General features: G+C 40.9%; 1 long non-coding RNA gene across 1 annotated transcript; it reads right to left on the reverse strand.

Annotated features, from left to right (window-relative positions):
* Window positions 1-226: 226 nt before the first annotated feature.
* Window positions 227-14277, reverse strand: LOC311232191. The gene is made up of 3 exons (XR_014619929.1): window positions 14204-14277; window positions 10167-10292; window positions 227-326 (listed from the first exon to the last, which is right to left on the reverse strand). It is a non-coding gene; the product is annotated as an uncharacterized lncRNA (long non-coding RNA).
* Between the last annotated feature and the right edge of the window lie 256 nt (window positions 14278-14533).

Raw genomic sequence — 14533 nt, forward strand, 5'->3', positions numbered from 1 at the left:
GATGATTTCAACTTTTAAAAGCGGAGAAAGCAACATATTGTGCTGTTGAACCGAGGGGGTTGTGGTCAGGTCTACAGTTTTTTAGCTTTACCATTTCAGTTTTATATTGTTTTCCACAATATTCTCCCGACCCCTGGGGGCTCCATAATATATGTGAACATTATACTGTTTAATTCAGAATCCCAACTATACAGTGTATTACTAAGTAAAAATCAAAACATACCACACCACAAAAGGTCAATGAATCAGTGGCACAAGTGAAGAGCAGATAAGGAACAATCCTCCAGATTGGCAGTAATCAGCTGGATCCTTGGTGCATGGTGCATCTGGGAAAATGAAAAAAAAGGACACTATGATTCACTGGAAAGTCCGGGACTGTACATTAGGAGGGGGTGGGTGGTAGGAAAAAAGATACATACGGTGGGGAGGAGACTGTCTACAGATACACCTGTGTGATGTTGCTACGGAGTTAAGCTAATAAACGTATACTCCAGGGTTCGAAATTAACGGGGGCTTGGGGCAAAATGCCCTCGAAAATATACCAAATGCCCTCGAAAATCAGTTAAGGGGGGCAATAAAAGCCCCCGACAGTTTACTAATTATATATATAATTATATATATATATATATCTACAGTGCGAGCATTTCCCCCGTATTTGCCCCTAATAATATGTGTGTGTGCGAACCGGAAAAATCATTTACTTGCAGAGTGAAGATTACAAAACAGCTCCGCTGTTAATAGTTAAGAAACTGGACTGAAATTCAGTTTTTGGGTGGAATGCAAAGAGGGGGGAGGGAGGCGGGGCCGCTGCGTGTTAAGGGTGCAAGCATGCATAGTGCTGTGTAACATTAAGTTACACTGCTATCTTAACGTTAGCAAGCTAAGCATCTGCATAGCGCGACCTGTGTAACGTTAAGTAACTTGGGGTACCCTGATGTAAACAAGACGAAAGTCTTTCTCTGGTCTGCATCCCCTTAACAATTGTATGTATTGAGCTGTACTGTACTGTACCCATTCTGCAATCTGTTAATAAACTTTTCAATCAATCAATCAATCAATGTGTGTGTTACTTGAAAAATTGTCACTCTGCTCCTAAATTTCTGTGTGCTCCTAAATTTGTATTTAGATTTTATTTATTAACATTTTATTTAGGAGCACATGTGCTCCTTGGGAAAAAGGTTAGCATAGAGCCCTATATATGGAGACATTAACATTACGTTGTGGTATAATATGTCCTCATGTAAATACACCCCCCCCCCTCTCTGTGGAATAAGACATTCCTCTCCCCAAACCTGTACCCCCCCCCCCAATTGACCTATCAAATGGGACCACACACCCCCCTTGTTGAACTATAAAGGGCTCCTCCCGACCACAATCGAGGTCTTCTTACCTGGGTCATTTCAGCTGATCACCTGGGGGAAGCCCTCAGCCATTCTCTCTATGTAATCTATCTGTTTGGTTAATAAACCTTTGTTATTATCCAAACCTCGGTTGACTGAGAACATTCTTCATCAGGATATCCACAAATATCCCACAATTGGCGTCTACGAACTTGTGACGGACTTTTTGCGTCCTCCCGGCGTGCTGTATCGTTTCAGCTATACAGAGAAAAGTGAGTATAATAGATGGTCGACCAAAAATGTATGGCAAGGAATTAAAACCTTCCCGCTTTTCTCTGTGCCAGGTGAACATTACAGAATGTTGTCAAATATTGAGATCATGGCTGAGTAAGAATAATGTGCATTAATATATCTGATCTGTATTGAGAATCGTACCGGGGAAACGCGTGTACCTGGGTCCTTATCTGGACAGATGTTCTGAGAGGATGGGTTGTTAGTGCTATTCCCGGATTTGAGCTGTTGCCAAACCGAAAGTTAGGGCACAATACAGGTTGTTGAATTGCTAACCCAAGTCTAGCTGATGCAGACTAAAATATAGGCAACAAGGCAAGAAACGTGGGCTTATTATGATGTGATATCCTTGGAAAACGCTACTCTATTGGAACCTATTAATTACCAGAGTAGCGTCATAATATTCATTGTTTCAACCTCAAACTAAGCCCACAATCTCTTCCATTCCTGAAAACGATGTATTTGGATTGAATTAACCAAATGATTATACAGATAGCGGGAAGATGACCGGCGATGCCTCGGCAGTACGTGAATGTACATTTAACGGGACATTAGTCGCGGGTCGAAGGGACCGAGAGTATGATTAAAAGGTATATATAATCTAATATATCGCTGGTAAATTTCGAAGTCAGGTTCGGTCGTTATGACTTTAATAACGATGTGTAGTTATATCAAGGGATAAATGCCTTGTCGCAGCAGATGCTGGTCGACTAAACGTACAGCGATCCAATACAGTCAGATATTCACACACGTTAACTTATATGTATTAATGTTTGTTTGTCTGTTTAAAGTCTCGTTTGTATACGCACAATATGCCGACTGATATCGCGCCGAGCATTGAGAGACTAGTACCGTTATACAGAGAATAACATTGAGGTGCAACTCACGGGACAAACTAGGATAGTAATTTCCGGAATCAACAAAACCGGCCCACGGGAACGACCATTTGGGGAAGTATAGTTTTATCGTTTCAGTTTGTTTACGTTTCACATATGCACAGGCGCGTTCATTCGGTAACAAAACGCTGGTTTAGGAATTCCAGGCTATTGAGAGCTCGTGGGAAAAATACTGTATGAATTGCAAAGCGTTATTTCCGAGGCGAATGAGAACGCACGAACGTCGCTTGGAGCGATGACGTCACGCTATGCGCGCCGTGAAGTTATGATTTTATATGAAACTATCCATACATAGGCGAACGTAAAATTTAATGTGCCCAAGGCCGAGGGTGCGTGAAATCCACGTGTAGTATATGTTTTATTTGTATATGTATGTGCGCGCTGCTATTGGGAAATGTTGAGTTGCGGTGGCGAGATGCAGAAGAGTGTTTCCAGGGTTGCATTTTCCCAGACCACCGGAGAAACGAGCCGAACATTGCATTGACGACACGTAACGTGCTACAGCCTCTGGAACCACTATTCGATTATAATATACGACGTCAACACAACAGCTTTCCCCGGTGAGTATGAAAATCATAAATATAGATGCTTTGATTGATTGATTGAAAACTTTATTAACAGATTGCAGAATGGGTACAATACAGTACAGCTCAATACACACAATTGTTAAGGGGATGCAGACCAGAGAGAGACTTTCGTCTTGTTTACATCAGGGTCCCCCATTTTCAATTCATCAGGACATATTATGACATACATGACATACAGATAGTCAGTACTGCTACATCTATACATTTATGACATACCAGATTTGCTAATTCAGTACTGTTTGTGATACAAAAGGAGTCAAGAAAAGGGAGTAACTGTACATACACAACTATCATCTCAGTTACAGTAAATTACAACTATCTCAGATCACTTGAGTGTTTATGTTGCTTTAATTTACACATTATAAGTCACATAAAGCTAATTACAATGTCTGTTTCAGAATTATAATACATCTGTGGGCGTACCGGTCATACTGACCAATACGGGGAGCTAAACAAACACTCCCGGTTTCCGGTATATGGCAGTACAGGAATTGTAGTCCACATAAACAGCGTTAGATTAGACTTTATACGCTTTTAATGTTGAAAACTTGGGCACAAACAACATAGATTATGTTTAAAAGTAAGATGTTTAGGTTATATTCACTTGAGTTAATGTGTTTATCTAAAGAACCAATGAAAGATAACTAGCCCTTTCCATTGTAAGACATTTTTAAACATGATACAAAATGTGTGGTTCCACATTCATATGATGCTTGTGTACATATGCGATATGATTGATAAATTATAACACTATCATTACATCCTAGGATGGGATGGATGAGAAATAGCTGATGTTTTGTTAAGCTCACAGACAATCAACAAAGAACCCACTCAAATGGTCTTAGGAGTGGAAAATGAACATGTGTTTTTATTTTCAGTCAGGCTCTGAGGCGAGATGCAGAGACCTACACCCAAAATTGTATCACAAAAGACTGAAACTCCAACAATTTGCATGTCAACCGAAGATGGTGTGGAGCTGAGAGACAATCGATTGACCATTTAAAACAAATCTGCATCCAAACACCCACATGTAAATTGTGTTTACAAGAAGCAAACAGACAATCAAGAGACAGAAAGGGACTGAGTTAATCTACATTAGAACAAAGCAGTTTGGAGCTAAAGGGAAACCAATTGTGAGACGATAGCAAACACTATTTAGGATGGGCACTTGAAACCCACAGGGTATGCCTACACTCTGACCACAGGCTTGGTGGACTCACATGACAATGGATGGAACCACTTAGTTAACATGAATCAGACAATAGTGATGAATTTGCAGTCATGAAAATCTACCTAATTCCCATACTAACAATAACTAACCAGTCGTTTTCATCATCTCTTTTCAGGAGGCACACGAATTAGAGATGAATTCTGAATAAAACCAGACAAAGTAGAAGTGCCCGAGATGAAAGATTAATGATGAAAACAACTTTACTTACAATCTCCTCCTTCTATTCTCTGTTTATAACCAATAACATGCATGATTCCTTAGACTATTCTTTTAACAACTAATACATTTCCATGACTGCAAAAGCGACTCACAGGGTCTGTATGACAGGACATCAAAAAGGGCACAACTCTATCAGCTGAGTAACAATGGTCATCAGAGTGTTGAGTGCTACAGTGTAGGTTAGTTTATTAGGACAAATGCATCACAGTAAGGTTAGCTAGGGTTAGAATTATTTGTATCAGTTGAAAGCAGGATAATCATTTACACAATGATTATCAAAATGCACAAGGTATATTAGAGGTAATTAAATTAATACTACTTAAGAGTAGACGAGAAAATGAATGATTGTTTTTCATGCAAAATTAACTGGCTACCTAGATTTTATGTTTTTTCCCCATGCTAAATTATGACGAGCCACACTGAGACGTGAATAACGCCAGAGAAGGCGTGGCGAGGTAAGTATCCTGAGATACACCCAACGCATCCTGAGGTAAGATCAAATTAAATTTGACATCACAGATTATAAAGATAAAAAATAAATGTTTCTGATCCCATGCAAAGATCGGATCCAAACGATATCAAATGCACGATGGTATTACACAATGAAATTAATTAACCCTAAATGATTTTCCTCTGTAGCAGAAAGGCGTTGAATCATTTATGTGAGGAGTTTTCTAAGGCAGTTTTTATCATCCTCAGATCACAAATTGGTGAGAGGACAGGACGAGTGAGACGACACATGACCTGAACCACGAACGACAGCATAGAATCACCAGGGACGCCGCCAAGGAGCTGCGGACACAACCAGAGACGACGACAACAACCGTGGGAGAACCACCAGCCCACACAACACAGACGTCCCCAAAGGAAGGGGAGCAGAGACAGAAAGGACGACATGCAGCCCCACCCCGGCACTGCAGACCACGGCAGACCAAACCCATCACCTGCAGATGGGAACCAAAACCCCGACCATCAAGATGGATTCCCATGACAAGATTGTCATCCGTGTGAGAGAGAGCGTCCTACAGACAGGCCACTACACCAGCAAACCCTCGCCCCTCTGGTACCGCGATGACGGGGAGCGGGGGACCAACCACCACACAGCACGTTCAAGACCACCCTACCGCCATGCCTCAAGGCCTGATAAAGGTCAAGCGTGAGCACAGTGGCAGACATGTGATGGTGGTGGAGAACAACATAGGCTCCAGGAAAAGAGTCTGCAAGGCCACTATAGTTGACTGTTACCGGTGACCCTTGACAAGGTACACAGGGAGTGGACGGCGACCTCCTGTAGGCCCCCTCTGAATGATGGACCAGTGAATGTTCCCGACTGCATCGTCAACAAGAGACACATCATCAGAGACCTGTGAACCAAGAGACTTCTGAACACACAGTGTCCACATTGTTATGTATTTATTTAATTTGTATGTGTTACTGTTTGGCCCTGCCACACGACCGACAGAGAACACCTTGTCAACAATGACGCAACATCATTCAGATTAATACCTTCACAAGCAGGAAACTTTTCACACAATTGTATGTATCTGCAAAATGATGAACTAGGGATGTGATGAAAAGAAATCAATGAGAAAGCATTAACAATGGTTAGTAATAATGAGCTAAAATGTATTGCTGAAGGAAGAAGTGGTCACATGATCACATTACATCACATTTGAATTACTTAGGTTACAAAATTGCCTGATTCTAAGTAAAGATCAATCTTTCAATCACAGATGAAAGTGACACTCAAACTCAGGTTAAATACAACTGGATCCTAAGTAATTTCATCAAGAATCATTATAAAATGTGCATATATATATATATATTTTTGAACAGTTTCCCATAATCAATCATGTTAGTTTTATTAACCACCAGGTTAACGGTTGTTAAAATGTTTTTGTACACATTAGCCTTATGTGTAAATCCTATTCCTAATAATTATGCACACAATTTTGTTTTTTCACCCTGTGCACTCTGACCACACAGAGACAGTGCATGTATTTAATTGGTTTATTACGATGCCTGTATGTACAACCATCACATTAGCTCCCCTGAGTCACGACATGAACGACTGAAGGTATGCCAAGATATATGCACAGCTATAGCTTATGTTAATTGTGGTTTGATATCAGAGTTGAGGACCACTCATTGACATAGGTATTTTGAGCAATTAATAAAAGAAAAGGGTGATATCTATTCCCACATCTCTGATATCAAAATAACACAGACCGCAGTCCAGTCGATCATGTCATGAATCATAGATGTAAATAATTCTATTTTAAACTGTTATGCCAACCAACATCACATCGGCCAAAATTTTCATTATTTTAATTGTTTTCTATTTTCACTTTTACCTGTTCCAAACAATCCTGGTATATTATACATTAATCTCACCCACATTATAAGAAAGAAAAGTGAGTATTGTGGTATAATATGTCCTCATGTAAATACACCCCCCCCCCCCTCTCTGTGGAATAAGACATTCCTCTCCCCAAACCTGTACCCCCCCCCCTCAATTGACCTATCAAATGGGACCACACACCCCCCTTGTTGAACTATAAAGGGCTCCTCCCGACCACAATCGAGGTCTTCTTACCTGGGTCATTTCAGCTGATCACCTGGGGGAAGCCCTCAGCCATTCTCTCTATGTAATCTATCTGTTTGGTTGATAAACCTTTGTTATTATCCAAACCTCGGTTGACTGAGAACATTCTTCATCAGGATATCCACAAATATCCCACAACGTTATCAAACATAGGGACGAAGACTGTAAAAAATCAACAATGTTTTATAATCTTTATGTTAATTTTCATTATAAAAATGTTGTGCCCCCAAAATACAAAAAAGCCCCCGAAAATCAATTAAGGGGGGCAAAAAAAGCCCTTGAATTTTTTTTTTTATTTCTAACCCTGGTATACTCACAACCACAGCAGGGGACACAACTATTTTGTTACCCTGCCATGTGGCGGACAGACCTCGCAAATGTCACTCGCCCAATAGCCTCCAGCTGCAACCACTCGAGTCACTGAGTGATGACTGCTTGGCGCCGCCTCGGTAGAAAAAATTCCCTTTTAATGATATTTGGCGCCTCTGATTGGCTCAATTTTGTTTCAATCTGTATGCATCTACAAATCATATTATACCAGGTAGTCAATTCCGTTAGACTGCGAATCAAATTGACGGATCTCCCCAATCAAATTGACGGAAATCCGTCTTGAGACGGAACGCTTTAATGCCTGCGTTCAACATCGATTATATATTGTTCAGGATGTAGGAACGTTATACTTTTTCATTCATACATTCATACAAAAATACCTTCTAGAATATAAGTATGTTTTTATCATTTTCTGTAGTAATTCCTAGAACGTGAGTTATAGACCTAAACGTATCGATTGCCGTTTATTCCCTAGACACGCTATATAAAAAAATTCAACTGTATATGATCGTATACGTTATGCGTCATCATGCACGGAGGAAAGGGGGGGGGGGGGGGGGCGTTTATAATTACGTGATCGTCAGTAAATGCTTTATGTAGTATGGGTGATATATTGATCAGATGGTTTGCAGTGAAATGAATAAATTGGGCTGAAAATAACATTAGTGTCCTCTTACCGTGCGTCAAAGAGACTGGCGGTGAAATATCCCAAGTATAGGACGTCGATCGCCTAGGTCCATTTCCGGTTTGTATGTCGCAATAAACGCCGAAATCATATCGATTATTAAGTTTATAAAGCGATCCATATGTACTATAGTGTCTGTCGGGAGCCTTGCAACAATGTCTGACGGCCGGATGAATTTAATCGACGCACAGCCCCCACTTCCTGTTGTTCGAGTGTAACTCGCCCGACCATCCACCAGGTGGCGGTATTGAGCCGTCGTTGTATTGAGCCGTAGGGTCCAGCTGCAGCGTCGGAGGTGTATACATAGACGCCTGCGCAATATAGCACGCAAAGCATCTGCTCTACGACTATTGAACATGGGGGGGCAAACGTCTGATTTTGCTCCCCCACTTTTTGATCATATGAAAAATATGATATACCCCCCCCCTCCCATATATAAATCTAACCATAACTACGTAATTTCAATCAAATTAATAATACGCAATGACACTTAATAGCACGTTTTTAAGTTTCCAAAGATTGTGTGACCCCCCACTTTAATGGTTTGATCCAGTGCCCACAGGGCCACGGTTCGTCGGCATGACGTATACGACATGTTGGGGGAGGAGGCGGCTTTTTCGAATGCCATTGAAAAATTCAGGCTGGATATTGGATAACATTGTGAGGATTATTCTTCTGCGTTTACATCAAAATGGAGCAAATCATCACGTAAGTCGAACACTGTGACTGTATACTAAATGCGCAAACAGATTGAAACTGAATATTTCTCGTATGGTGAGCCTCCGCGCTGCACCGAGTGAATCCACAGTCACTTGCTCCTCAATGGGAAACCAACCTAGATTTACCCTGAAGGACTGGTTCTGGCCAAACCGTTCGTTATACAAGTATCACAGAGACATTACAAAGGTGCTCACAGTTGCACGAGGGGTTCGGACAGAGATACGGGATGGTTTGAAAGCTCGGCGTTGCTAATAAATATTTTTAATATTTTTTTATAAACTGCTCAAAGCGGCATTATTTCCGCCGTTGGGTGATCACAGTTCTCTGTCCGAAACCCTCGTGCAACTGTGAGCACATTTGTAATGTCTCTGTGATACTTGTATAACGAACGGTTCGGCCAGAACCAGTCCTTCAGGGTAAATCTAGGTTGGTTTCCCATTGAGGAGCAAGTGACTGTGGATTCACTCGGTGCAGCACAGTCACAAAAGGGGCTAGTATGGACCCTGATGTAAACAAGACAAACGTCTTTCTCTGGTCTGCATCCCCTTAACAATTGTGTGTATTGAGCCGTACTGTATTGTACCCATTCTGCAATCTGTTAAATAAAGTTTTCATTCATTCATTCATTCAGCCGCCGCGCTCACTGGGGCTATTGATAGCGTCAATTAATTGTTGTTGTTGTTGTTGGTACTGCCGCTGCGGATGTGAACGGGGCCGGAGGGGCTTTGGGAGGATGGGAAAGTTATTATTATTATTATAATAGTAATTGGCTATTATACGTGCCATACGTGTTAGCTAAAAGAGCCCTCGCAGTGAAGTTATTATTATAGCTATCATACTGCAATATAAACTGAGTTTTATAGTGAAAAGAGCAGCTTTATTTTGGTCAAGATTGAAGGCTCTATATTGCAGGAAATTGCATATACAGGTGTTCATTAAATGTAAAAATAATCTTGCACCCCCACTTTCAACTATATCTAGGCGGCCATGGGGGTATATATGAATTTTGAATGCCATGGCGAACAAATTCAATATTGATCTCAATAACGCTGTACAGCGAGATCTGGCGGTCAAAGCATGGCGGGCAATAACGCTTTACAGCGTGGATGTGTTAATAATGATTTGAAGATGTTTACACTTTTTTTTACAACCCTACTGTTCTCCCAAGAATTAAATAAAGGTTTGATGATGATGACATGTCCTAGAAGAGAGATATAGATAGAGTGGGTGTGTTTGTGTTTGTACATGGAAGTTATACTCACATCAGCTTAAGGGAGATGCCATCCATGTCAATTCAGCATAGGATGATTCAGATGGCCTTGTGGTCAGCAGGGTCCCCCTCTGGCTGCTGGCCTCTGGTAGAGGTGTAGATCACCAGTGTCATCCCTCTGAGAACACAATTAGACTTTAGACAGTGGCTTGCGAGCACGATGAGCCTCATTTCTTTATTTTGTGATTGCTCTATCTATCTGATCTTATTACAAAATACTTGCCTCCTAGATCACTAAATGCGGGGCTCCTATCCTATTGAACATATTTTACTTTGTGTGTTTATTTTAACAATAATTTGTGATGCCATCACACAAACTGGCATTTAAAGGGTAAAATTTCAAAAAGTCCTGCACCAGAATGCAGGAAATTAAGTTTTTGTAACAAAATAATTGTGTGTGTGTGTGTGTGTGTGTGTGTGTGTGTGTGTGTGTGTGTGTGTGTGTGTGTGTGTGTGTGTGTGTGTGTGTGTGTGTGTGTGTGTGTGTGTGTGTGTGTGTGTGTGTGTGTGTGTGTGTGTGTGTGTGTGTGTGTGTGTGAGAGAGAGAGAGAGAATGATGGACAATTGCTTGCTGTGTGAGAGAGAGAGAGAGAGAGAGGAGAGAGAGAGAGAGAGAGAGAGAGAGAGAGAGAGAGAGAGAGAGTGAGAGATAGAGATTAAGTACATTTGCTGAAATGTGTCACCTCACAGCGCTTTATGCCAGATCTCTACATTTTCATTTTTCAGATTATTCCAGATTGCTAAAGTACAGAATCTAAGCTTTCAAATGATGTGTCATATGTTGACATCTGAGAATGTTTTGAACACGATGTGCCCAATTATAACTTCTAAAACTGGCTGTGTTCTAAATTACCAAAGAGGTGAAAAGGTGTCTCAAAGGAAGGCAACTTTTCACACTTCAGACAGTTTCAACTGGGCGTCAACAAACCCCCCTCCAGCAACGCCCCTCACCTGAATAACATTAACATAATTAAGTGCTGCTGAATCAGAGTTCTCTCTCCTCAGGACCCCTGTCTCTCCAGGACCCCCTATCTGGACTGTATAGGAATGTGAAGCTATGTACCCCCCCCCCCCCCATGCTGCTTTGACACCAGAATTATTGTTAAATCTATGTCACAACGAGAAAAAGCAACAAAGTCCTCACTCAGTGGCATGGGCCTAATGTTATGTAGCTCTGCAAGCTGCTTACACACTGCTTATCATATCACTCCTAGCTACACATACGCACGGTCCTCATGTCATGAGGTGATGAGCATCTTAAACTATCTGGACTCAGTGGTTAAGAGGTGATGCAGCATCTTAAACTATCTGGACCCAGTGGTTAAGAGGTGATGCAGCATCTTAAACTAGCTGGACTCAGTGGTTAAGAGGTGATGCAGCATCTTAAACTAGCTGGACTCAGTGGTTAAGAGGTGATGCAGCATCTTAAACTAGCTGGACTCAGTGGCTAAGCGGTGATGCAGCATCTTAAACTAGCTGGACTCAGTGGCTAAGCGGTGATGCAGCATCTTAAACTACACACACACACACACAGTTCTCATATCCCTCCTAGCCACCACAACCTAATGTTATGTAGCTCTCCACCTTGCTATCTGATGCTCATCACCTCTCTTAGACACTGATGTAGCAGTACTGTCTACCTGTATGTCATGTATGTCAATGTTATGATGCATTGAAAATGGGGGACCCTGATGTAAACAAGACGAAAGTCTTTCTCAGGTCTGCATCCCCTTAACAATTGTGTGTATTGAGCTGTATTGTACTGTACCCATTCTGCAATCTGTGCTGAGATTATAAACTTGTTGTTATTACACACACACACACACACACACATGGACCCTGCATCCATACACTTTCGTCTTGTTTACAGCTCTCCACCTTGCACCTTGTAACGTTAACGCAGCTGTCAACTGTACTTTACTATGGAATATACATGTATTGTTAGAAAATGTTTTGGATCTAAATCACTTGGAGTTTGAAAGTGATATCAGAAGAAACTACTCAACCTCGGCTGTCTTTAACTATGAATGAACACAACACTCTAACTCACCATGTTTAGATAATAAAGTACTCAACCTCTACTTGTCTACTGTCTGACTGAACACAACACTCTAACTTACCATGTTTAGATAATGAAGTACTCAACCTCTACTGTATTTAACTATGAGTGAACACAACACTCTAACTTACCATGTTTAGATAATGAAGTACTCAACCTCTACTGTATTTAACTATGAGTGAACACAACACTCTAACTTTTGTGTTCACTCATAGTTAAATACAGTAGAGGTTGAGTACTTTATTATCTAAAGATGGTAAGTTATAGTGTTGTGTTCACTCATAGTTAAATACAGTAGAGGTTGAGTACTTCATTATCTAAAGATGGTAAGTTAGAGTGTTGTGTTCACTCATAGTTAAATACAGTAGAGGTTGAGTACTTCATTATCTAAACATGGTAAGTTAGAGTGTTGTGTTCAGTCAGACAGTAGACAAGTAGAGGTTGAGTACTTTATTATCTAAACATGGTGAGTTAGAGTGTTGTGTTCAATCATAGTTAAAGACAGCCGAGGTTGAGTAGTTTCTTCTGATATCACTTTCAAACTCCAAGTGATTTAGATCCAAAACATTTTCTAACAATACATGTATATTCCATAGTAAAGTACAGTTGACAGCTGCGTTAACGTTACAATGTGTTGTGTTCACAACACTGTTTAGTCTGTGACGACGCGTCGCGATAATATACATGTATATTCCATAGTAAAGTACAGTTGACAGCTGCGTTAACGTTACAATGTGTTGTGTTCACAACACTGTTTAGTCTGTGACGACGCGTCGCGATAATATACATGTATATTCCATAGTAAAGTACAGTTGACAGCTGCGTTAACGTTACAATGTGTTGTGTTCACAACACTGTTTAGTCTGTGACGACGCGTCGCGATAATATACATGTATATTCCATAGTAAAGTACAGTTGACAGCTGCGTTAACGTTACAATGCGTTGTGTTCATGTATGTCAATGTTATGATGCATTGAAAATGGGGGACCCTGATGTAAACAAGACGAACGCTAACGTTAATGTAATAAACGTGACATGGTTGGACTTGTGGTCGGCAGAAAAACTTGGTGTAGTTTTATCAAAGATGCGGAATTGTAAACATGCTACTGTAAACATAAACAAACATTCTTAAACTTACCCATGCAGACGCATCTCGACCGATCTCAGTTAATTTCGTTGAATAGCGCGGTGTTTTCACCGGTGAGCAGAGAGCCAGAGACTGAATCAACTGGTTTAACAAAGTTCATGTACTCGTTCATTAGATCCAATGCATTCATCTCTTTCTGATCCAGAGTGCTAATCCCATTGAAAGTGTAAACAGCCAGTGCGTCGCTTCAAACACTCCCCCAATGTAAATCTCTGCGGGCTGCAGGCTAGGTTTGATTCACATGCAAATACAGTAATTACGCCCCCGTTTCATTGAAATAAAGTCCGTGAACAACCTAAATTTAAACACAGGTTTGACACTATTTTAGATATTCTAACTGTTCGTTTTTATAGTAAACAAGTACTTATACATTCAATTTATAATAATGTGAAGAAAAGAAAAAAACACATACAAAAAAAAGAGAAAACTCTAGAAGGTCTAGCCAACAAAGGGGCGGGCCGAGTTGTGGTCGCAAGCGCTGCTAGGTGACACAAATACAGTTGTTCTTAATTTTCTCACTTGCTATGTGAGAATGTTAGTTATTATGTTCTCAATGCCCCTTGCATTGTATGAGTTGTGTGGAAGCGTTTGCTAGTTCTAGTGCTATCCCTTTGTACATTGTGGCTGTGTCTGACAAAAGTTAACAATAAATAATGGTATTAGGAATACATTTGCCTCCTGCGTGAACTGTGCATAGCTGAATAGACTGTATTTTAACGCCGGTCATATGGTGGTACTTGGAGAGCCAGCTACATTCTCAGGTGGTACTTGGTGTAAAAAGTTTGAGAACCACTGATCTATCGTGTATAAAATTCAACTCACAATTCTACATGGGCTTCAGGTGGTGGTCTGCGTCTTCAGGTGGTGACAAACTTCCCGCAACTGGCGAAGAATCTCTGAAATATTGGATTGACAGTGACACACAACAGAATATTATTTTATGCCTGAATTTCCCCAAAATGGCTAATTGGACAGCACTTCTCCACCATCAGTGGCTATACGTGTCAGATAGGTGCAGATAGGAGAATCTGTCTGAATGACAAAGAAATCGCTTAACTATCCCTCCCTCGGCCGCTATTGGCGCGACGGTGTAGCGGTCATTCCTATATGGCTATATGGCTATGACTATGAGCCCAGATGCAACGAGTAATT

The sequence above is a fragment of the Notolepis coatsorum genome (assembly GCF_963971535.1).
Source record: "Notolepis coatsorum genome assembly, chromosome: 7".
Classification (NCBI taxonomy): Eukaryota; Metazoa; Chordata; class Actinopteri; order Aulopiformes; family Paralepididae; genus Notolepis; species Notolepis coatsorum.